This window comes from Triturus cristatus, chromosome 7, assembly GCF_964204655.1.
Source record: "Triturus cristatus chromosome 7, aTriCri1.1, whole genome shotgun sequence".
Lineage (NCBI taxonomy): Eukaryota > Metazoa > Chordata > Amphibia > Caudata > Salamandridae > Triturus > Triturus cristatus.
In genome coordinates, this window is record NC_140590.1 from 1,438,808,214 (window position 1) to 1,438,833,957 (window position 25,744).

The following is a 25,744-nucleotide window of genomic DNA, read 5'->3' on the forward strand; positions in this document are numbered from 1 at the left end:
AACACACTTATTTTAGTTCCAAAAGTGATAATTCACATGGAATAGTCATTTACAGTCAAAAAATTAAATATTAAAAAATTACCATTTTTGACCATCTGGAGAAATTTCGACAGGTTGCGGGTCATCGTTTTTCATCAGAAAATTGATTTTTTGGACTGTTGAAAAATTGATTCAAAATGTCATTTGGATTGTGCCTCATGTTGAATAACTACTTGTTAAAGCCTCAATGTGACCAAAATTGCCATTTTTACAGACTTTTTTTCCGACTCAGAGGCTTCTATTTCGACCAATTTCAGGCATTAAAGTGACTTTAAACACACTTATTTTAGTTCCAAAAGTGATAATTCACATGCAATATTCATTTACAGTCAAAAAATTAAAAATTAAAAAATTACCATTTTTGACCATCTGGAGAAAGTTCGACAGGTCACGGGTCATTGTTTTTCATCAGAAAATTTATTTTATGGACTGTAGAAAAATGGATTCAAAATGTCATTTGGATTGTGCCTCATGTTGAATAACTACTTGTTAAAGCCTCAATGTGACCAAAATTGCCATTTTTACAGACTTTTTCTCCTTCTCAGAGGCTTCTATTTTGACCAATTTCAGGCATTAAAATGACTCTAAACACACTTATTTTAGTTCCAAAAGTGATAATTCACATGGCATAGTCATTTACAGTCAAAAATTTAAATATAACAAAATTACCATTTTTGACCATCTGGAGAAATTTCGACAGGTCACGGGTCATCGTTTTTCATCAGAAAATTAATTTTTTGGACTGTAGAAAAATTGATTCAAAATGTCATTTGGATTGTGCCTCATGTTGAATAACTACTTGTTAAAGCCTCAATGTGACCAAAATTGCCATTTTTACAGACTTTTTCTCCTACTCAGAAGCTTTTATTTTGACCAATTTCAGGCATTAAAATGACTCTAAACACACTTATTTTTGTTCCAAAAGTGATAATTCACATGCAATAGTCATTTACAGTCAAAAAATTAAATATAAAAAAATTACCATTTTTGACCATCTGGAGAAAATTTGACAGGTCACGGATCATCGTTTTTCATCAAAAAATTGATTTTTTGAACTGTTGAAGAATTGATTCAAAATGTCATTTGGATTGTGCCTCATGTTGAATAATCACTTTTTAAAGCCTCATTGTGACCAAAATTGACATTTTTACAGACTTTTTCTCCTTCTCAGAGGCTTCTATTTTGACCAATTTCAGGCATTAAAATGACTCTAAACACACTTATTTTAGTTCCAAAAGTGATAATTCACATGGCATAGTCATTTACAGTCAAAAATTTAAATATAACAAAATTACCATTTTTGACCATCTGGAGAAATTTCGACAGGTTACGTACGGGTCATCGTTTTTCATCAGAAAATTGATTTTTTGGACTGTTGAAAAATTGATTCAAAATGTCATTTGGATTGTGCCTCATGTTGAATAACTACTTGTTAAAGCCTCAATGTGACCAAAATTGCCATTTTTACAGACTTTTTCTCCGACTCAGAGGCTTCTATTTCGACCAATTTCAGGCATTAAAGTGACTCTAAACACACTTATTTCAGTTCCAAAAGTGATAATTCACACGCAATAGTCATTTACAGTCAAAAAATTAAATATTAAAACATTACCATTTTTGACCATCTTGAGAAATTTCGACAGGTCACGGGTCATCGTTGTTCATCAGAAAATTTATTTTATGGACTGTAGAAAAATTGATTCAAAATGTCATTTGGATTGTGCCTCATGTTGAATAACTTTTTTTAAAGCCTCAATGTGACCAAAATTGCCATTTTTACAGACTTTTTCTACTACTCAGAAGCTTCTATTTTAACCAATTTCAGGCATTAAAATGACTCTAAACACACTTATTTTGGTTCCAAAAGTGATAATTCACATGGCATAGTCGTTTACAGTCAAAAAATTAAATATTAAAAAATTACCATTTTTGACCATCTGGAGAAATTTCGACAGGTCACGGGTCATCGTTTTTCATCAGAAAATTGATTTTTTGGACTGTAGAAAAATTGATTCAAAATGTCATTTGGATTGTGCCTCATGTTGAATAACTACTTGTTAAAGCCTCAATGTGACCAAAATTGCCATTTTTACAGACTTTTTCTCCTACTCAGAAGCTTTTATTTTGACCAATTTCAGGCATTAAAATGTCTCTAAACACACTTATTTTTGTTCCAAAAGTGATAATTCACATGCAATAGTCATTTACAGTCAAAATATTAAATATTAAAAAATTACTATTTTTGACCATCTGGAGAAAGTTCGACAGGTCACAGATCATCGTTTTTCATCAAAAAATTGATTTTTTGAACTGTTGAAAAATTGATTCAAAATGTCATTTGGATTGTGCCTCATGTTGAATAATCACTTTTTAAAGCCTCATTGTGACCAAAATTGACATTTTTACAGACTTTTTCTCCTTCTCAGAGGCTTCTATTTTGACCAATTTCAGGCATTAAAATGACTCTAAACACACTTATTTTAGTTCCAAAAGTGATAATTCACATGGCATAGTCATTTACAGTCAAAAATTTAAATATAACAAAAGTACCATTTTTGACCATCTGGAGAAATTTTGACAGGTTACGTACGGGTCATCGTTTTTCATCGGAAAATTGATTTTTTGGACTGTTGAAAAATTGATTCAAAATGTCATTTGGATTGTGCCTCATGTTGAATAACTACTTGTTAAAGCCTCAATGTGACCAAAATTGCCATTTTTACAGACTTTTTCTCCGACTCAGAGGCTTCTATTTCGACCAATTTCAGGCATTAAAGTGACTCTAAACACACGTATTTTAGTTCCAAAAGTGATAATACACATGCAATATTCATTTACAGTCAAAAAATTAAAAATTAAAAAATTACCATTTTTGACCATCTGGAGAAAGTTCGACAGGTCACGGGTCATTGTTTTTCATCAGAAAATTTATTTTATGGACTGTAGAAAAATGGATTCAAAATGTCATTTGGATTGTTCCTCATGTTGAATAACTACTTGTTAAAGCCTCAATGTGACCAAAATTGCCATTTTTACAGACTTTTTTCCTACTCAGAAGCTTCTATTTCGACCAATTTCAGGCATTAAAGTGACTCTAAACACACTTATTTTAGTTCCAAAAGTGATAATTCACATGCAATAGTCAATTACAGTCAAAAAATTAAATATAAAAAAATTACCATTTTTGACCATCTGGAGAAAATTCGACAGGTCACGGATCATCGTTTTTCATCAGAAAATTGATTTTTTGAACTGTTGAAAAATTGATTCAAAATGTCATTTGGATTGTGTCTCATGTTGAATAATCACTTTTTAAAGCCTCATGTGACCAAAATTGACATTTTTACAGACTTTTTCTCCTTCTCAGAGGCTTTTATTTTGAGCAATTTCAGGCATTAAAATGACACTAAACACACGTATTTTAGTTCCAAAAGTGATAATTCCCATGGAATATTCATTTACAGTCAAAAAATAAAAAATTAAAAAATTACCATTTTTGACCATCTGGAGAAAGTTCGACAGGTCACGGGTCATTGTTTTTCATCAGAAAATTTATTTTATGGACTGTAGAAAAATGGATTCAAAATGTCATTTGGATTGTGCCTCATGTTGAATAACTACTTGTTAAAGCCTCAATGTGACCAAAATTGCCATTTTTACAGACTTTTTCTCCTACTCAGAAGCTTCTATTTCGACCAATTTCAGGCATTAAAGTGACTCTAAACACACTTATTTTAGTTCCAAAAGTGATAATTCACATGCAATAGTCATTTACAGTCAAAAAATTAAATATAAAAAAATTACCATTTTTGACCATCTGGAGAAAATTCGACAGGTCACGGATCATCGTTTTTCATCAGAAAATTGATTTTTTGAACTGTTGAAAAATTGATTCAAAATGTCATTTGGATTGTGTCTCATGTTGAATAATCACTTTTTAAAGCCTCATGTGACCAAAATTGACATTTTTACAGACTTTTTCTCCTTCTCAGAGGCTTTTATTTTGAGCAATTTCAGGCATTAAAATGACACTAAACACACGTATTTTAGTTCCAAAAGTGATAATTCCCATGGAATATTCATTTACAGTCAAAAAATAAAAAATTAAAAAATTACCATTTTTGACCATCTGGAGAAAGTTCGACAGGTCACGGGTCATTGTTTTTCATCAGAAAATTTATTTTATGGACTGTAGAAAAATGGATTCAAAATGTCATTTGGATTGTGCCTCATGTTGAATAACTACTTGTTAAAGCCTCAATGTGACCAAAATTGCCATTTTTACAGACTTTTTCTCCTACTCAGAAGCTTCTATTTCGACCAATTTCAGGCATTAAAGTGACTCTAAACACACTTATTTTAGTTCCAAAAGTGATAATTCACATGCAATAGTCATTTACAGTCAAAAAATTAAATATAAAAAAATTACCATTTTTGACCATCTGGAGAAAATTCGACAGGTCACGGATCATCGTTTTTCATCAAAAAATTGATTTTTTGAACTGTTGAATAATTGATTCAAAATGTCATTTGGATTGTGCCTCATGTTGAATAATCACTTTTTAAAGCCTCATTGTGACCAAAATTGACATTTTTACAGACTTTTTCTCCTTCTCAGAGGCTTCTATTTTGACCAATTTCAGGCATTAAAATGACTCTAAACACACTTATTTCAGTTCCAAAAGTGATAATTCACATGCAATAGTCATTTACAGTCAAAAAATTAAATATTAAAACATTACCATTTTTGACCATCTTGAGAAAATTCGACAGGTCACGGGTCATCGTTTTTCATCAGAAAATCGATTTTTTGGACTGTTGAAAAATTGATTCAAAATGTCATTTGGATTGTGCCTCATGTTGAATAATCACTTTTTAAAGCCTCATGTGACCAAAATTGACATTTTTACAGACTTTTTCTCCTTCTCAGAGGCTTTTATTTTGACCAATTTCAGGCATTAAAATGACTCTAAACACACTTATTTTAGTTCCAAAAGTGATAATTCACATGGAATAGTCATTTACAGTCAAAAAATTAAATATTAAAAAATTACCATTTTTGACCATCTGGAGAAATTTCGACAGGTCACGGGTCATCGTTGTTCATCAGAAAATTTATTTTATGGACTGTAGAAAAATTGATTCAAAATGTCATTTGGATTGTGCCTCATGTTGAATAACTTTTTTTAAAGCCTCAATGTGACCAAAATTGCCATTTTTACAGACTTTTTCTACTACTCAGAAGCTTCTATTTCAACCAATTTCAGGCATTAAAATGACTCTAAACACACTTATTTTGGTTCCAAAAGTTATAATTCACATGGCATAGTCGTTTACAGTCAAAAAATTAAATATTAAAAAATTACCATTTTTGACCATCTGGAGAAATTTCGACAGGTCACGGGTCATCGTTTTTCATCAGAAAATTGATTTTTTGGACTGTAGAAAAATTGATTCAAAATGTCATTTGGATTGTGCCTCTTGTTGAATAATCACTTTTTAAAGCCTCATTGTGACCAAAATTGACATTTTTACAGACTTTTTCTCCTTCTCAGAGGCTTCTATTTTGACCAATTTCAGGCATTAAAATGACTCTAAACACACTTATTTCAGTTCCAAAAGTGATAATTCACATGCAATAGTCATTTACAGTCAAAAAATTAAATATTAAAACATTACCATTTTTGACCATCTTGAGAAAATTCGACAGGTCACGGGTCATCGTTTTTCATCAGAAAATCGATTTTTTGGACTGTTGAAAAATTGATTCAAAATGTCATTTGGATTGTGCCTCATGTTGAATAATCACTTTTTAAAGCCTCATGTGACCAAAATTGACATTTTTACAGACTTTTTCTCCTTCTCAGAGGCTTTTATTTTGACCAATTTCAGGCATTAAAATGACTCTAAACACACTTATTTTAGTTCCAAAAGTGATAATTCACATGGAATAGTCATTTACAGTCAAAAAATTAAATATTAAAAAATTACCATTTTTGACCATCTGGAGAAATTTCGACAGGTCACGGGTCATCGTTGTTCATCAGAAAATTTATTTTATGGACTGTAGAAAAATTGATTCAAAATGTCATTTGGATTGTGCCTCATGTTGAATAACTTTTTTTAAAGCCTCAATGTGACCAAAATTGCCATTTTTACAGACTTTTTCTACTACTCAGAAGCTTCTATTTCAACCAATTTCAGGCATTAAAATGACTCTAAACACACTTATTTTGGTTCCAAAAGTGATAATTCACATGGCATAGTCGTTTACAGTCAAAAAATTAAATATTACAAAATTACCATTTTTGTCCATCTGGAGAAATTTCGACAGGTCACGGGTCATCGTTTTTCATCAGAAAATTGATTTTTTGGACTGTTGAAAAATTGATTCAAAATGTCATTTGGATTGTGCCTCATGTTGAATAATCACTTTTTAAAGCCTCATGTGACCAAAATTGACATTTTTACAGACTTTTTCTCCTTCTCAGAGGCTTTTATTTTGACCAATTTCAGGCATTAAAATGACTCTAAACACACTTATTTTAGTTCCAAAAGTGATAATTCACATGGAATAGTCATTTACAGTCAAAAAATTAAATATTAAAAAATTACCATTTTTGACCATCTGGAGAAATTTCGACAGGTCACGGGTCATCGTTGTTCATCAGAAAATTTATTTTATGGACTGTAGAAAAATTGATTCAAAATGTCATTTGGATTGTGCCTCATGTTGAATAACTTTTTTTAAAGCCTCAATGTGACCAAAATTGCCATTTTTACAGACTTTTTCTACTACTCAGAAGCTTCTATTTTAACCAATTTCAGGCATTAAAATGACTCTAAACACACTTATTTTGGTTCCAAAAGTGATAATTCACATGGCATAGTCGTTTACAGTAAAAAAATTAAATATTAAAAAATTACCATTTTTGACCATCTGGAGAAATTTCGACAGGTCACGGGTCATCGTTTTTCATCAGAAAATTGATTTTTTGGACTGTAGAAAAATTGATTCAAAATGTCATTTGGATTGTGCCTCATGTTGAATAACTACTTGTTAAAGCCTCAATGTGACCAAAATTGCCATTTTTACAGACTTTTTCTCCTACTCAGAAGCTTTTATTTTGACCAATTTCAGGCATTAAAATGACTCTAAACACACTTATTTTTGTTCCAAAAGTGATAATTCACATGCAATAGTCATTTACAGTCAAAATATTAAATATTAAAAAATTACTATTTTTGACCATCTGGAGAAAGTTCGACAGGTCACGGATCATCGTTTTTCATCAAAAAATTGATTTTTTGAACTGTTGAAAAATTGATTCAAAATGTCATTTGGATTGTGCCTCATGTTGAATAATCACTTTTTAAAGCCTCATTGTGACCAAAATTGACATTTTTACAGACTTTTTCTCCTTCTCAGAGGCTTCTATTTTGACCAATTTCAGGCATTAAAATGACTCTAAACACACTTATTTTAGTTCCAAAAGTGATAATTCACATGGCATAGTCATTTACAGTCAAAAATGTAAATATAACAAAATTACCATTTTTGACCATCTGGAGAAATTTCGACAGGTTACGTACGGGTCATCGTTTTTCATCAGAAAATTGTTTTTTTGGACTGTTGAAAAATTGATTCAAAATGTCATTTGGATTGTGCCTCATGTTGAATAACTACTTGTTAAAGCCTCAATGTGACCAAAATTGCCATTTTTACAGACTTTTTCTCCGACTCAGAGGCTTCTATTTCGACCAATTTCAGGCATTAAAGTGACTCTAAACACACGTATTTTAGTTCCAAAAGTGATAATTCACATGCAATATTCATTTACAGTCAAAAAATAAAAAATTAAAAAATTACCATTTTTGACCATCTGGAGAAAGTTCGACAGGTCACGGGTCATTGTTTTTCATCAGAAAATTTATTTTATGGACTGTAAAAAAATGGATTCAAAATGTCATTTGGATTGTGCCTCATGTTGAATAACTACTTGTTAAAGCCTCAATGTGACCAAAATTGCCATTTTTACAGACTTTTTCTCCTACTCAGAAGCTTCTATTTCGACCAATTTCAGGCATTAAAGTGACTCTAAACACACTTATTTTAGTTCCAAAAGTGATAATTCACATGCAATAGTCATTTACAGTCAAAAAATTAAATATAAAAAAATTACCATTTTTGACCATCTGGAGAAAATTCGACAGGTCACGGATCATCGTTTTTCATCAGAAAATTGATTTTTTGGACTGTTGAAAAATTGATTCAAAATGTCATTTGGATTGTGCCTCATGTTGAATAACTACTTGTTAAAGCCTCAATGTGACCAAAATTGCCATTTTTACAGACTTTTTTTCCGACTCAGAGGCTTCTATTTCGACCAATTTCAGGCATTAAAGTGACTTTAAACACACTTATTTTAGTTCCAAAAGTGATAATTCACATGCAATATTCATTTACAGTCAAAAAATTAAAAATTAAAAAATTACCATTTTTGACCATCTGGAGAAAGTTCGACAGGTCACGGGTCATTGTTTTTCATCAGAAAATTTATTTTATGGACTGTAGAAAAATGGATTCAAAATGTCATTTGGATTGTGCCTCATGTTGAATAACTACTTGTTAAAGCCTCAATGTGACCAAAATTGCCATTTTTACAGACTTTTTCTCCTTCTCAGAGGCTTCTATTTTGACCAATTTCAGGCATTAAAATGACTCTAAACACACTTATTTTAGTTCCAAAAGTGATAATTCACATGGCATAGTCATTTACAGTCAAAAATTTAAATATAACAAAATTACCATTTTTGACCATCTGGAGAAATTTCGACAGGTCACGGGTCATCGTTTTTCATCAGAAAATTAATTTTTTGGACTGTAGAAAAATTGATTCAAAATGTCATTTGGATTGTGCCTCATGTTGAATAACTACTTGTTAAAGCCTCAATGTGACCAAAATTGCCATTTTTACAGACTTTTTCTCCTACTCAGAAGCTTTTATTTTGACCAATTTCAGGCATTAAAATGACTCTAAACACACTTATTTTTGTTCCAAAAGTGATAATTCACATGCAATAGTCATTTACAGTCAAAAAATTAAATATAAAAAAATTACCATTTTTGACCATCTGGAGAAAATTTGACAGGTCACGGATCATCGTTTTTCATCAAAAAATTGATTTTTTGAACTGTTGAAGAATTGATTCAAAATGTCATTTGGATTGTGCCTCATGTTGAATAATCACTTTTTAAAGCCTCATTGTGACCAAAATTGACATTTTTACAGACTTTTTCTCCTTCTCAGAGGCTTCTATTTTGACCAATTTCAGGCATTAAAATGACTCTAAACACACTTATTTTAGTTCCAAAAGTGATAATTCACATGGCATAGTCATTTACAGTCAAAAATTTAAATATAACAAAATTACCATTTTTGACCATCTGGAGAAATTTCGACAGGTTACGTACGGGTCATCGTTTTTCATCAGAAAATTGATTTTTTGGACTGTTGAAAAATTGATTCAAAATGTCATTTGGATTGTGCCTCATGTTGAATAACTACTTGTTAAAGCCTCAATGTGACCAAAATTGCCATTTTTACAGACTTTTTCTCCGACTCAGAGGCTTCTATTTCGACCAATTTCAGGCATTAAAGTGACTCTAAACACACTTATTTCAGTTCCAAAAGTGATAATTCACACGCAATAGTCATTTACAGTCAAAAAATTAAATATTAAAACATTACCATTTTTGACCATCTTGAGAAATTTCGACAGGTCACGGGTCATCGTTGTTCATCAGAAAATTTATTTTATGGACTGTAGAAAAATTGATTCAAAATGTCATTTGGATTGTGCCTCATGTTGAATAACTTTTTTTAAAGCCTCAATGTGACCAAAATTGCCATTTTTACAGACTTTTTCTACTACTCAGAAGCTTCTATTTTAACCAATTTCAGGCATTAAAATGACTCTAAACACACTTATTTTGGTTCCAAAAGTGATAATTCACATGGCATAGTCGTTTACAGTCAAAAAATTAAATATTAAAAAATTACCATTTTTGACCATCTGGAGAAATTTCGACAGGTCACGGGTCATCGTTTTTCATCAGAAAATTGATTTTTTGGACTGTAGAAAAATTGATTCAAAATGTCATTTGGATTGTGCCTCATGTTGAATAACTACTTGTTAAAGCCTCAATGTGACCAAAATTGCCATTTTTACAGACTTTTTCTCCTACTCAGAAGCTTTTATTTTGACCAATTTCAGGCATTAAAATGTCTCTAAACACACTTATTTTTGTTCCAAAAGTGATAATTCACATGCAATAGTCATTTACAGTCAAAATATTAAATATTAAAAAATTACTATTTTTGACCATCTGGAGAAAGTTCGACAGGTCACAGATCATCGTTTTTCATCAAAAAATTGATTTTTTGAACTGTTGAAAAATTGATTCAAAATGTCATTTGGATTGTGCCTCATGTTGAATAATCACTTTTTAAAGCCTCATTGTGACCAAAATTGACATTTTTACAGACTTTTTCTCCTTCTCAGAGGCTTCTATTTTGACCAATTTCAGGCATTAAAATGACTCTAAACACACTTATTTTAGTTCCAAAAGTGATAATTCACATGGCATAGTCATTTACAGTCAAAAATTTAAATATAACAAAAGTACCATTTTTGACCATCTGGAGAAATTTTGACAGGTTACGTACGGGTCATCGTTTTTCATCGGAAAATTGATTTTTTGGACTGTTGAAAAATTGATTCAAAATGTCATTTGGATTGTGCCTCATGTTGAATAACTACTTGTTAAAGCCTCAATGTGACCAAAATTGCCATTTTTACAGACTTTTTCTCCGACTCAGAGGCTTCTATTTCGACCAATTTCAGGCATTAAAGTGACTCTAAACACACGTATTTTAGTTCCAAAAGTGATAATACACATGCAATATTCATTTACAGTCAAAAAATTAAAAATTAAAAAATTACCATTTTTGACCATCTGGAGAAAGTTCGACAGGTCACGGGTCATTGTTTTTCATCAGAAAATTTATTTTATGGACTGTAGAAAAATGGATTCAAAATGTCATTTGGATTGTTCCTCATGTTGAATAACTACTTGTTAAAGCCTCAATGTGACCAAAATTGCCATTTTTACAGACTTTTTTCCTACTCAGAAGCTTCTATTTCGACCAATTTCAGGCATTAAAGTGACTCTAAACACACTTATTTTAGTTCCAAAAGTGATAATTCACATGCAATAGTCAATTACAGTCAAAAAATTAAATATAAAAAAATTACCATTTTTGACCATCTGGAGAAAATTCGACAGGTCACGGATCATCGTTTTTCATCAGAAAATTGATTTTTTGAACTGTTGAAAAATTGATTCAAAATGTCATTTGGATTGTGTCTCATGTTGAATAATCACTTTTTAAAGCCTCATGTGACCAAAATTGACATTTTTACAGACTTTTTCTCCTTCTCAGAGGCTTTTATTTTGAGCAATTTCAGGCATTAAAATGACACTAAACACACGTATTTTAGTTCCAAAAGTGATAATTCCCATGGAATATTCATTTACAGTCAAAAAATAAAAAATTAAAAAATTACCATTTTTGACCATCTGGAGAAAGTTCGACAGGTCACGGGTCATTGTTTTTCATCAGAAAATTTATTTTATGGACTGTAGAAAAATGGATTCAAAATGTCATTTGGATTGTGCCTCATGTTGAATAACTACTTGTTAAAGCCTCAATGTGACCAAAATTGCCATTTTTACAGACTTTTTCTCCTACTCAGAAGCTTCTATTTCGACCAATTTCAGGCATTAAAGTGACTCTAAACACACTTATTTTAGTTCCAAAAGTGATAATTCACATGCAATAGTCATTTACAGTCAAAAAATTAAATATAAAAAAATTACCATTTTTGACCATCTGGAGAAAATTCGACAGGTCACGGATCATCGTTTTTCATCAGAAAATTGATTTTTTGAACTGTTGAAAAATTGATTCAAAATGTCATTTGGATTGTGTCTCATGTTGAATAATCACTTTTTAAAGCCTCATGTGACCAAAATTGACATTTTTACAGACTTTTTCTCCTTCTCAGAGGCTTTTATTTTGAGCAATTTCAGGCATTAAAATGACACTAAACACACGTATTTTAGTTCCAAAAGTGATAATTCCCATGGAATATTCATTTACAGTCAAAAAATAAAAAATTAAAAAATTACCATTTTTGACCATCTGGAGAAAGTTCGACAGGTCACGGGTCATTGTTTTTCATCAGAAAATTTATTTTATGGACTGTAGAAAAATGGATTCAAAATGTCATTTGGATTGTGCCTCATGTTGAATAACTACTTGTTAAAGCCTCAATGTGACCAAAATTGCCATTTTTACAGACTTTTTCTCCTACTCAGAAGCTTCTATTTCGACCAATTTCAGGCATTAAAGTGACTCTAAACACACTTATTTTAGTTCCAAAAGTGATAATTCACATGCAATAGTCATTTACAGTCAAAAAATTAAATATAAAAAAATTACCATTTTTGACCATCTGGAGAAAATTCGACAGGTCACGGATCATCGTTTTTCATCAAAAAATTGATTTTTTGAACTGTTGAATAATTGATTCAAAATGTCATTTGGATTGTGCCTCATGTTGAATAATCACTTTTTAAAGCCTCATTGTGACCAAAATTGACATTTTTACAGACTTTTTCTCCTTCTCAGAGGCTTCTATTTTGACCAATTTCAGGCATTAAAATGACTCTAAACACACTTATTTCAGTTCCAAAAGTGATAATTCACATGCAATAGTCATTTACAGTCAAAAAATTAAATATTAAAACATTACCATTTTTGACCATCTTGAGAAAATTCGACAGGTCACGGGTCATCGTTTTTCATCAGAAAATCGATTTTTTGGACTGTTGAAAAATTGATTCAAAATGTCATTTGGATTGTGCCTCATGTTGAATAATCACTTTTTAAAGCCTCATGTGACCAAAATTGACATTTTTACAGACTTTTTCTCCTTCTCAGAGGCTTTTATTTTGACCAATTTCAGGCATTAAAATGACTCTAAACACACTTATTTTAGTTCCAAAAGTGATAATTCACATGGAATAGTCATTTACAGTCAAAAAATTAAATATTAAAAAATTACCATTTTTGACCATCTGGAGAAATTTCGACAGGTCACGGGTCATCGTTGTTCATCAGAAAATTTATTTTATGGACTGTAGAAAAATTGATTCAAAATGTCATTTGGATTGTGCCTCATGTTGAATAACTTTTTTTAAAGCCTCAATGTGACCAAAATTGCCATTTTTACAGACTTTTTCTACTACTCAGAAGCTTCTATTTCAACCAATTTCAGGCATTAAAATGACTCTAAACACACTTATTTTGGTTCCAAAAGTTATAATTCACATGGCATAGTCGTTTACAGTCAAAAAATTAAATATTAAAAAATTACCATTTTTGACCATCTGGAGAAATTTCGACAGGTCACGGGTCATCGTTTTTCATCAGAAAATTGATTTTTTGGACTGTAGAAAAATTGATTCAAAATGTCATTTGGATTGTGCCTCTTGTTGAATAATCACTTTTTAAAGCCTCATTGTGACCAAAATTGACATTTTTACAGACTTTTTCTCCTTCTCAGAGGCTTCTATTTTGACCAATTTCAGGCATTAAAATGACTCTAAACACACTTATTTCAGTTCCAAAAGTGATAATTCACATGCAATAGTCATTTACAGTCAAAAAATTAAATATTAAAACATTACCATTTTTGACCATCTTGAGAAAATTCGACAGGTCACGGGTCATCGTTTTTCATCAGAAAATCGATTTTTTGGACTGTTGAAAAATTGATTCAAAATGTCATTTGGATTGTGCCTCATGTTGAATAATCACTTTTTAAAGCCTCATGTGACCAAAATTGACATTTTTACAGACTTTTTCTCCTTCTCAGAGGCTTTTATTTTGACCAATTTCAGGCATTAAAATGACTCTAAACACACTTATTTTAGTTCCAAAAGTGATAATTCACATGGAATAGTCATTTACAGTCAAAAAATTAAATATTAAAAAATTACCATTTTTGACCATCTGGAGAAATTTCGACAGGTCACGGGTCATCGTTGTTCATCAGAAAATTTATTTTATGGACTGTAGAAAAATTGATTCAAAATGTCATTTGGATTGTGCCTCATGTTGAATAACTTTTTTTAAAGCCTCAATGTGACCAAAATTGCCATTTTTACAGACTTTTTCTACTACTCAGAAGCTTCTATTTCAACCAATTTCAGGCATTAAAATGACTCTAAACACACTTATTTTGGTTCCAAAAGTGATAATTCACATGGCATAGTCGTTTACAGTCAAAAAATTAAATATTACAAAATTACCATTTTTGTCCATCTGGAGAAATTTCGACAGGTCACGGGTCATCGTTTTTCATCAGAAAATTGATTTTTTGGACTGTTGAAAAATTGATTCAAAATGTCATTTGGATTGTGCCTCATGTTGAATAATCACTTTTTAAAGCCTCATGTGACCAAAATTGACATTTTTACAGACTTTTTCTCCTTCTCAGAGGCTTTTATTTTGACCAATTTCAGGCATTAAAATGACTCTAAACACACTTATTTTAGTTCCAAAAGTGATAATTCACATGGAATAGTCATTTACAGTCAAAAAATTAAATATTAAAAAATTACCATTTTTGACCATCTGGAGAAATTTCGACAGGTCACGGGTCATCGTTGTTCATCAGAAAATTTATTTTATGGACTGTAGAAAAATTGATTCAAAATGTCATTTGGATTGTGCCTCATGTTGAATAACTTTTTTTAAAGCCTCAATGTGACCAAAATTGCCATTTTTACAGACTTTTTCTACTACTCAGAAGCTTCTATTTTAACCAATTTCAGGCATTAAAATGACTCTAAACACACTTATTTTGGTTCCAAAAGTGATAATTCACATGGCATAGTCGTTTACAGTAAAAAAATTAAATATTAAAAAATTACCATTTTTGACCATCTGGAGAAATTTCGACAGGTCACGGGTCATCGTTTTTCATCAGAAAATTGATTTTTTGGACTGTAGAAAAATTGATTCAAAATGTCATTTGGATTGTGCCTCATGTTGAATAACTACTTGTTAAAGCCTCAATGTGACCAAAATTGCCATTTTTACAGACTTTTTCTCCTACTCAGAAGCTTTTATTTTGACCAATTTCAGGCATTAAAATGACTCTAAACACACTTATTTTTGTTCCAAAAGTGATAATTCACATGCAATAGTCATTTACAGTCAAAATATTAAATATTAAAAAATTACTATTTTTGACCATCTGGAGAAAGTTCGACAGGTCACGGATCATCGTTTTTCATCAAAAAATTGATTTTTTGAACTGTTGAAAAATTGATTCAAAATGTCATTTGGATTGTGCCTCATGTTGAATAATCACTTTTTAAAGCCTCATTGTGACCAAAATTGACATTTTTACAGACTTTTTCTCCTTCTCAGAGGCTTCTATTTTGACCAATTTCAGGCATTAAAATGACTCTAAACACACTTATTTTAGTTCCAAAAGTGATAATTCACATGGCATAGTCATTTACAGTCAAAAATGTAAATATAACAAAATTACCATTTTTGACCATCTGGAGAAATTTCGACAGGTTACGTACGGGTCATCGTTTTTCATCAGAAAATTGTTTTTTTGGACTGTTGAAAAATTGATTCAAAATGTCATTTGGATTGTGCCTCATGTTGAATAACTACTTGTTAAAGCCTCAATGTGACCAAAATTGCCATTTTTACAGACTTTTTCTCCGACTCAGAGGCTTCTATTTCGACCAATTTCAGGCATTAAAGTGACTCTAAACACACGTATTTTAGTTCCAAAAGTGATAATTCACATGCAATATTCATTTACAGTCAAAAAATAAAAAATTAAAAAATTACCATTTTTGACCATCTGGAGAAAGTTCGACAGGTCACGGGTCATTGTTTTTCATCAGAAAATTTATTTTATGGACTGTAAAAAAATGGATTCAAAATGTCATTTGGATTGTGCCTCATGTTGAATAACTACTTGTTAAAGCCTCAATGTGACCAAAATTGCCATTTTTACAGACTTTTTCTCCTACTCAGAAGCTTCTATTTCGACCAATTTCAGGCATTAAAGTGACTCTAAACACACTTATTTTAGTTCCAAAAGTGATAATTCACATGCAATAGTCATTTACAGTCAAAAAATTAAATATAAAAAAATTACCATTTTTGACCATCTGGAGAAAATTCGACAGGTCACGGATCATCGTTTTTCATCAAAAAATTGATTTTTTGAACTGGTGAAAAATTGATTCAAAATGTCATTTGGATTGTGCCTCATGTTGAATAATCACTTTTTAAAGCCTCATTGTGACCAAAATTGACATTTTTACAGACTTTTTCTCCTTCTCAGAGGCTTCTATTTTGACCAATTTCAGGCATTAAAATGACTCTAAACACACTTATTTTAGTTCCAAAATTGATAATTCACGTGCAATAGTCATTTACAGTCAAAAATTTAAATATAACAAAATTACCATTTTTGACCATCTGGAGAAATTTCGACAGGTTACGTACGGGTCATCGTTTTTCATCAGAAAATTGATTTTTTGGACTGTTGAAAAATTGATTCAAAATGTCATTTGGATTGTGCCTCATGTTGAATAATCACTTTTTAAAGCCTCATTGTGACCAAAATTGCCATTTTTACAGACTTTTTCTCCTACTCAGAAGCTTCTATTTCGACCAATTTCAGGCATTAAAGTGACTCTAAACACACTTATTTTAGTTCCAAAAGTGATAATTCACATGCAATAGTCATTTACAGTCAAAAAATTAAATATAAAAAAATTACCATTTTTGACCATCTGGAGAAAATTCGACAGGTCACGGATCATCGTTTTTCATCAAAAAATTGATTTTTTGAACTGTTGAAAAATTGATTCAAAATGTCATTTGGATTGTGCCTCATGTTGAATAATCACTTTTTAAAGCCTCATTGTGACCAAAATTGACATTTTTACAGACTTTTTCTCCTTCTCAGAGGCTTCTATTTTGACCAATTTCAGGCATTAAAATGACTCTAAACACACTTATTTCAGTTCCAAAAGTGATAATTCACATGCAATAGTCATTTACAGTCAAAAAATTAAATATTAAAACATTACAATTTTTGACCATCTTGAGAAAATTCGACAGGTCACGGGTCATCGTTTTTCATCAGAAAATTGATTTTTTGGACTGTTGAAAAATTGATTCAAAATGTCATTTGGATTGTGCCTCATGTTGAATAATCACTTTTTAAAGCACCATGTGACCAAAATTGACATTTTTACAGACTTTTTCTCCTTCTCAGAGGCTTTTATTTTGACCAATTTCAGGCATTAAAATGACTCTAAACACACTTATTTTAATTCCAAAAGTGATAATTCACATGGAATAGTCATTTACAGTCAAAAAATTAAATATTAAAAAATTACCATTTTTGACCATCTGGTGAAATTTCGACAGGTCACGGGTCATCGTTGTTCATCAGAAAATTTATTTTATGGACTGTAGAAAAATTGATTCAAAATGTCATTTGGATTGTGCCTCATGTTGAATAACTTTTTTTAAAGCCTCAATGTGACCAAAATTGCCATTTTTACAGACTTTTTCTACTACTCAGAAGCTTCTATTTTAACCAATTTCAGGCATTAAAATGACTCTAAACACACCTATTTTGGTTCCAAAAGTGATAATTCACATGGCATAGTCGTTTACAGTAAAAAAATTAAATATTAAAAAATTACCATTTTTGACCATCTGGAGAAATTTCGACAGGTCACGGGTCATCGTTTTTCATCAGAAAATTGATTTTTTGGACTGTAGAAAAATTGATTCAAAATGTCATTTGGATTGTGCCTCATGTTGAATAACTACTTGTTAAAGCCTCAATGTGACCAAAATTGCCATTTTTACAGACTTTTTCTCCTACTCAGAAGCTTTTATTTTGACCAATTTCAGGCATTAAAATGACTCTAAACACACTTATTTTTGTTCCAAAAGTGATAATTCACATGCAATAGTCATTTACAGTCAAAATATTAAATATTAAAAAATTACTATTTTTGACCATCTGGAGAAAGTTCGACAGGTCACGGATCATCGTTTTTCATCAAAAAATTGATTTTTTGAACTGTTGAAAAATTGATTCAAAATGTCATTTGGATTGTGCCTCATGTTGAATAATCACTTTTTAAAGCCTCATTGTGACCAAAATTGACATTTTTACAGACTTTTTCTCCTTCTCAGAGGCTTCTATTTTGACCAATTTCAGGCATTAAAATGACTCTAAACACACTTATTTTAGTTCCAAAAGTGATAATTCACATGGCATAGTCATTTACAGTCAAAAATTTAAATATAACAAAATTACCATTTTTGACCATCTGGAGAAATTTCGACAGGTTACGTACGGGTCATCGTTTTTCATCAGAAAATTGATTTTTTGGACTGTTGAAAAATTGATTCAAAATGTCATTTGGATTGTGCCTCATGTTGAATAACTACTTGTTAAAGCCTCAATGTGACCAAAATTGCCGTTTTTACAGACTTTTTCTCCGACTCAGAGTTTTCTATTTCGACCAATTTCAGGCATTAAAGTGACTCTAAACACACGTATTTTAGTTCCAAAAGTGATAATTCACATGGCATAGTCGTTTACAGTCAAAAAATTAAATATTAAAAAATTACCATTTTTGACCATCTGGAGAAATTTCGACAGGTCACGGGTCATCGTTTTTCATCAGAAAATTGATTTTTTGGACTGTAGAAAAATTGATTCAAAATGTCATTTGGATTGTGCCTCATGTTGAATAACTACTTGTTAAAGCCTCAATGTGACCAAAATTGCCATTTTTACAGACTTTTTCTCCTACTCAGAAGCTTTTATTTTGACCAATTTCAGGCATTAAAATGACTCTAAACACACTTATTTTTGTTCCAAAAGTGATAATTCACATGCAATAGTCATTTACAGTCAAAATATTAAATATTAAAAAATTACTATTTTTGACCATCTGGAGAAAGTTCGACAGGTCACGGATCATCGTTTTTCATCAAAAAATTGATTTTTTGAACTGTTGAAAAATTGATTCAAAATGTCATTTGGATTGTGCCTCATGTTGAATAATCACTTTTTAAAGCCTCATTGTGACCAAAATTGACATTTTTACAGACTTTTTCTCCTTCTCAGAGGCTTCTATTTTGACCAATTTCAGGCATTAAAATGACTCTAAACACACTTATTTTAGTTCCAAAAGTGATAATTCACATGGCATAGTCATTTACAGTCAAAAATTTAAATATAACAAAATTACCATTTTTGACCATCTGGAGAAATTTCGACAGGTTACGTACGGGTCATCGTTTTTCATCAGAAAATTGATTTTTTGGACTGTTGAAAAATTGATTCAAAATGTCATTTGGATTGTGCCTCATGTTGAATAACTACTTGTTAAAGCCTCAATGTGACCAAAATTGCCATTTTTACAGACTTTTTCTCCGACTCAGAGGCTTCTATTTCGACCAATTTCAGGCATTAAAGTGACTCTAAACACACGTATTTTAGTTCCAAAAGTGATAATTCACATGCAATATTCATTTACAGTCAAAAAATTAAAAATTAAAAAATTACCATTTTTGACCATCTGGAGAAAGTTCGACAGGTCACGGGTCATTGTTTTTCACCAGAAAATTTATTTTATGGACTGTAGAAAAATGGATTCAAAATGTCATTTGGATTGTGCCTCATGTTGAATAAATACTTGTTAAAGCCTCAATGTGACCAAAATTGCCATTTTTACAGACTTTTTCTCCTACTCAGAAGCTTCTATTTCGACCAATTTCAGGCATTAAAGTGACTCTAAACACACTTATTTCAGTTCCAAAAGTGATAATTCACACGCAATAGTCATTTACAGTCAAAAAATTAAATATTAAAACATTACCATTTTTGACCATCTTGAGAAATTTCGACAGGTCACGGGTCATCGTTGTTCATCAGAAAATTTATTTTATGGACTGTAGAAAAATTGATTCAAAATGTCATTTGGATTGTGCCTCATGTTGAATAACTTTTTTTAAAGCCTCAATGTGACCAAAATTGCCATTTTTACAGACTTTTTCTACTACTCAGAAGCTTCTATTTTAACCAATTTCAGGCATTAAAATGACTCTAAACACACTTATTTTGGTTCCAAAAGTGATAATTCACATGGCATAGTCGTTTACAGTCAAAAAATTAAATATTAAAAAATTACCATTTTTGACCATCTGGAGAAATTTCGACAGGTCACGGGTCATTGTTTTTCATCAGAAAATTGATTTTTTGGACTGTAGAAAAATTGATTCAAAATGTCATTTGGATTGTGCCTCATGTTGAATAACTACTTGTTAAAGCCTCAATGTGACCAAAATTGCCATTTTTACAGACTTTTTCTCCTACTCAGAAGCTTTTATTTTGACCAATTTCAGGCATTAAAATGACTCTAAACACACTTATTTTTGTTCCAAAAGTGATAATTCACATGCAATAGTCATTTACAGTCAAAATATTAAATATTAAAAAATTACAATTTTTGACCATCTGGAGAAAGTTCGACAGGTCACGGATCATCGTTTTTCATCAAAAAATTGATTTTTTGAACTGTTGAAAAATTGATTCAAAATGTCATTTGGATTGTGCCTCATGTTGAATAATCACTTTTTAAAGCCTCATTGTGACCAAAATTGACATTTTTACAGACTTTTTCTCCTTCTCAGAGGCTTCTATTTTGACCAATTTCAGGCATTAAAATGACTCTAAACACACTTATTTTAGTTCCAAAAGTGATAATTCACATGGCATAGTCATTTACAGTCAAAAATTTAAATATAACAAAATTACCATTTTTGACCATCTGGAGAAATTTTGACAGGTTACGTACGGGTCATCGTTTTTCATCAGAAAATTGATTTTTTGGACTGTTGAAAAATTGATTCAAAATGTCATTTGGATTGTGCCTCATGTTGAATAACTACTTGTTAAAGCCTCAATGTGACCAAAATTGCCATTTTTACAGACTTTTTCTCCGACTCAGAGGCTTCTATTTCGACCAATTTCAGGCATTAAAGTGACTCTAAACACACGTATTTTAGTTCCAAAAGTGATAATTCACATGCAATAGTCATTTACAGTCAAAAAATTAAATATTAAAACATTACCATTTTTGACCATCTTGAGAAAATTCGACAGGTCACGGGTCATCGTTTTTCATCAGAAAATTGATTTTTTGGACTGTTGAAAAATTGATTCAAAATGTCATTTGGATTGTGCCTCATGTTGAATAACTACTTGTTAAAGCCTCAATGTGACCAAAATTGCCATTTTTACAGACTTTTTCTCCTACTCAGAAGCTTTTATTTTGACCAATTTCAGGCATTAAAATGACTCTAAACACACTTATTTTTGTTCCAAAAGTGATAATTCACATGCAATAGTCATTTACAGTCAAAATATTAAATATTAAAAAATTACTATTTTTGATCATCTGGAGAAAGTTCGACAGGTCACGGATCATCGTTTTTCATCAAAAAATTGATTTTTTTAACTGTTGAAAAATTGATTCAAAATGTCATTTGGATTGTGCCTCATGTTGAATAATCACTTTTTAAAGCCTCATTGTGACCAAAATTGACATTTTTACAGACTTTTTCTCCTCAGAGGCTTCTATTTTGACCAATTTCAGGCATTAAAATGACTCTAAACACACTTATTTTAGTTCCAAAAGTGATAATTCACATGGCATAGTCATTTACAGTCAAAAATTTAAATATAACAAAATTACCATTTTTGACCATCTGGAGAAATTTCGACAGGTTACGGGTCATCGTTTTTCATCAGAAAATTGATTTTTGGGACTGTTGAAAAATTGATTCAAAATGTCATTTGGATTGTGCCTCATGTTGAATAACTACTTGTTAAAGCCTCAATGTGACCAAAATTGCCGTTTTTACAGACTTTTTCTCCGACTCAGAGTTTTCTATTTCGACCAATTTCAGGCATTAAAGTGACTCTAAACACACGTATTTTAGTTCCAAAAGTGATAATTCACATGGCATAGACGTTTACAGTCAAAAAATTAAATATTAAAAAATTACCATTTTTGACCATCTGGAGAAATTTCGACAGGTCACGGGTCATTGTTTTTCATCAGAAAATTGATTTTTTGGACTGTAGAAAAATTGATTCAAAATGTCATTTGGATTGTGCCTCATGTTGAATAACTACTTGTTAAAGCCTCAATGTGACCAAAATTGCCATTTTTACAGACTTTTTCTCCTACTCAGAAGCTTTTATTTTGACCAATTTCAGGCATTAAAATGACTCTAAACACACTTATTTTTGTTCCAAAAGTGATAAGTCACATGCAATAGTCATTTACAGTCAAAATATTAAATATTAAAAAATTACTATTTTTGACCATCTGGAGAAAGTTCGACAGGTCACGGATCATCGTTTTTCATCAAAAAATTGATTTTTTGAACTGTTGAAAAATTGATTCAAAATGTCATTTGGATTGTGCCTCATGTTGAATAATCACTTTTTAAAGCCTCATTGTGACCAAAATTGACATTTTTACAGACTTTTTCTCCTTCTCAGAGGCTTCTATTTTGACCAATTTCAGGCATTAAAATGACTCTAAACACACTTATTTTAGTTCCAAAAGTGATAATTCACATGGCATAGTCATTTACAGTCAAAAATTTAAATATAACAAAATTACCATTTTTGACCATCTGGAGAAATTTTGACAGGTTACGTACGGGTCATCGTTTTTCATCAGAAAATTGATTTTTTGGACTGTTGAAAAATTGATTCAAAATGTCATTTGGATTGTGCCTCATGTTGAATAACTACTTGTTAAAGCCTCAATGTGACCAAAATTGCCATTTTTACAGACTTTTTCTCCGACTCAGAGGCTTCTATTTCGACCAATTTCAGGCATTAAAGTGACTCTAAACACACGTATTTTAGTTCCAAAAGTGATAATTCACATGCAATATTCATTTACAGTCAAAAAATTAAAAATTAAAAAAATTACCATTTTTGACCATCTGGAGAAAGTTCGACAGGTCACGGGTCATTGTTTTTCATCAGAAAATGTATTTTATGGACTGTAGAAAAATGGATTCAAAATGTCATTTGGATTGTGCCTCATGTTGAATAACTACTTGTTAAAGCCTCAATGTGACCAAAATTGCCATTTTTACAGACTTTTTCTCCTTCTCAGAGGCTTCTATTTTGACCAATTTCAGGCATTAAAATGACTCTAAACACACTTATTTCAGTTCCAAAAGTGATAATTCACATGCAATAGTCATTTACAGTCAAAAAATTAAATATTAAAACATTACCATTTTTGACCATCTTGAGAAAATTCGACAGGTCACGGGTCATCGTTTTTCATCAGAAAATTGATTTTTTGGACTGTTGAAAAATTGATTCAAAATGTCATTTGGATTGTGCCTCATGTTGAATAACTACTTGTTAAAGCCTCAATGTGACCAAAATTGCCATTTTTACAAACTTTTTCTCCTACTCAGAGGCTTCTATTTCGACTAATTTCAGGCATTAAAATGACTCTAAACACACTTATTTTAGTTCCAAAAGTGATAATTCACATGGAATAGTCATTTACAGTCAAAAAATTAAATATTAAAAAATTACCATTTTTGACCATCTGGAGAAATTTCGACAGGTCACGGGTCATCGTTTTTCATCAGAAAATTGATTTTTTGGACTGTAGAAAAATTGATTCAAAATGTCATTTGGATTGTGCCTCATGTTGAATAACTACTTGTTAAAGCCTCAATGTGACCAAAATTGCCATTTTTACAGACTTTTTCTCCTACTCAGAAGCTTTTATTTTGACCAATTTCAGGCATTAAAATGACTCTAAACACCCTTATTTTTGTTCCAAAAGTGATAATTCACATGCAATAGTCATTTACAGTCAAAATATTAAATATTAAAAAATTACTATTTTTGATCATCTGGAGAAAGTTCGACAGGTCACGGATCATCGTTTTTCATCAAAAAATTGATTTTTTTAACTGTTGAAAAATTGATTCAAAATGTCATTTGGATTGTGCCTCATGTTGAATAATCACTTTTTAAAGCCTCATTGTGACCAAAATTGACATTTTTACAGACTTTTTCTCCTCAGAGGCTTCTATTTTGACCAATTTCAGGCATTAAAATGACTCTAAACACACTTATTTTAGTTCCAAAAGTGATAATTCACATGGCATAGTCATTTACAGTCAAAAATTTAAATATAACAAAATTACCATTTTTGACCATCTGGAGAAATTTCGACAGGTTACGGGTCATCGTTTTTCATCAGAAAATTGATTTTTGGGACTGTTGAAAAATTGATTCAAAATGTCATTTGGATTGTGCCTCATGTTGAATAACTACTTGTTAAAGCCTCAATGTGACCAAAATTGCCATTTTTACAGACTTTTTTTCCGACTCAGAGGCTTCTATTTCGACCAATTTCAGGCATTAAAGTGACTTTAAACACACTTATTTTAGTTCCAAAAGTGATAATTCACATGCAATATTCATTTACAGTCAAAAAATTAAAAATTAAAAAATTACCATTTTTGACCATCTTTAGAAAGTTCGACAGGTCACGGGTCATTGTTTTTCATCAGAAAATTTATTTTATGGACTGTAGAAAAATGGATTCAAAATGTCATTTGGATTGTGCCTCATGTTGAATAACTACTTGTTAAAGCCTCAATGTGACCAAAATTGCCATTTTTACAGACTTTTTCTCCTACTCAGAAGCTTCTATTTCGACCAATTTCAGGCATTAAAGTGATTCTAAACACACTTATTTTAGTTCCAAAAGTGATAATTCACATGCAATAGTCATTTACAGTCAAAAAATTAAATATAAAAAAATTACCATTTTTGACCATCTGGAGAAAATTCGACAGGTCACGGATCATCGTTTTTCATCAAAAAATTGATTTTTTGAACTGTTGAAAAATTGATTCAAAATGTCATTTGGATTGTGCCTCATGTTGAATAATCACTTTTTAAAGCCTCATTGTGACCAAAATTGACATTTTTACAGACTTTTTCTCCTTCTCAGAGGCTTCTATTTTGACCAATTTCAGGCATTAAAATGACTCTAAACACACTTATTTTAGTTCCAAAAGTGATAATTCACATGGCATAGTCATTTACAGTCAAAAATTTAAATATAACAAAATTACCATTTTTGACCATCTGGAGAAATTTTGACAGGTTACGTACGGGTCATCGTTTTTCATCAGAAAATTGATTTTTTGGACTGTTGAAAAATTGATTCAAAATGTCATTTGGATTGTGCCTCATGTTGAATAACTACTTGTTAAAGCCTCAATGTGACCAAAATTGCCATTTTTACAGACTTTTTCTCCGACTCAGAGGCTTCTATTTCGACCAATTTCAGGCATTAAAGTGACTCTAAACACACGTATTTTAGTTCCAAAAGTGATAATTCACATGCAATATTCATTTACAGTCA